Below are 1,761 nucleotides of genomic sequence, written 5' to 3' on the forward strand. Positions count from 1 at the left end.
CCTGTGAGCGGTGTGATTAAAACCATTCATCTTCCCTGGCAGCCGCCCGCTCCCGCAGCCCCGGGCCGGCCCCCGCCTGTGCCCACCCGGCAGGTCCCGGGGTGCCCCCGGCGATGGGCACCCCCCGATGGGTGCTGCGGGATGCGGGGCAGCGCTGTCCGGAGCGGCAGCAGGGCTGGGGAAGGAGCCTGGGCAGCTCCCACCGGGCACAGCCTCCGCAGCGCGTCCCGAGCCCGGGAATCTCCCCCACCGAGGCATGCGCGGGAGGGAGAGCTTCCCAAAGACGCTAATTAGGCAAATTAATTCCTATTGAGTCGCAGCTCTTCGCTGCCTTGAAAGAGGGGAGAAAAAAAAATTAAATACAGAAGCTACTTATTTCAGTGCTGATTAAATCCCAAATATTGAGACGCGGATTAGAAATTCCATGGGAGGTGACTCCACAGCAGAACCGGTGCCCACCTGGCACAGAGCAAGGGGGAGCCCCGAGGTTGGCATGGGGACATGAGCCCTTCTCCTCCTGCTCATTCCTCACGTCCCCTGGTGCTGCCAGCACCGGTCAGGGCCTGTGTTTGCTGGGCTCCTTCCTCTTCCATGGGCTGAGGAAGACGATGGTGAAGCCATGTGGGCACAGGACACCAGCCTGGCACAGGGCTGAGCCTCGGGGTGCCCTCAGGAACCACCATGAGAGGGATCCAGGCAGGGGTCCCATCCTCAGCAGGGCTTGAGAGGGGATTCATCACTTTCCATCCCCCTCCCCTGATCCAGCCCTGCGGAGCATTTCAGCTCCGAGGAAACTCCAGGAATCTCCCAGGAGCTGCAAATCCGTTCAGGACACCGGGCTGAGGGAAAGAAAAGCCACCCCAGGGACTCTGCAAAGGCTGCTGGATCTGTGTCACTGCAGTGGGAGCAGGGAAGTGTCGCACAGAATCCCAGAATTATTCAGTTTGGGCTGGAAGGCACCTCAAAGTTCATCTGGACTGGGACAACTTCCACTATCCCAGGCTGCTCCAAACCCATCCAACCTGGCCTTGGGCACTGCCAGGGATCCAGGGGCAGCCCCAGCTTCTCTGGGCACCCTGTGCCAGGGCCTGCCCACCTCAGGGATTCCTGTGCCAGCAGCTGGTGTCCATCAAAGAGGAGCTGGGGATGGCATTGGGGAAAGGGACTCCGTGGGCTGTCCAGCCCTTGGGGCTCTGCCGCCAGCCCAGTGCACCCCACGAGGTGCTGCGTGTGAGGTTGGCTGTCACACGCTGTCCCCAAGCCCTGCCCTCCTGCTGGGGAGGGGACACATCCCAGATGGATTCCCCAGGGTCCAGCTGCCATGCCTGGAACCCAAAGGATGCTCCAGTGAGGTGGAGACTGGGAAGAGCCTCGAGCACCGGGATGTCCCCTGCCCCCTTGTCCATGGCACAGGATGGGGTGGCACTGGCACCACCTAAAGGTGTCCAGCTCTGCTCCCCAACATGCCAGAGCTCCGTGCAGCTCCAGGCCAGAGCGAGGAGGACGAGTGGGCCCCAGCAGGGTCACCCAGCCCTGCCTGTCTGAGCGACTGTGACTCCAACCTGTCGGGGTCTCTGGCTGCTCACAGTGACCCTGAGAAGAGTTGGAAAGTCTCTTTTCCCAGCCTGGCGCTTGAAGAAGGAGTCAGGGCTCTTCATTTCTCGGTCTCAAGGTTGTTTATTGTTCCTTATCTATAAAAAATTTTCCCCTGCCCTGCTGAGGTCCGTCCAGCAGGACAGTTCCAGGCACTCTGCCTGCCCC

The sequence above is a fragment of the Geospiza fortis genome, unplaced genomic scaffold, assembly GCF_000277835.1.
Source record: "Geospiza fortis unplaced genomic scaffold, GeoFor_1.0 scaffold320, whole genome shotgun sequence".
Classification (NCBI taxonomy): domain Eukaryota; kingdom Metazoa; phylum Chordata; class Aves; order Passeriformes; family Thraupidae; genus Geospiza; species Geospiza fortis.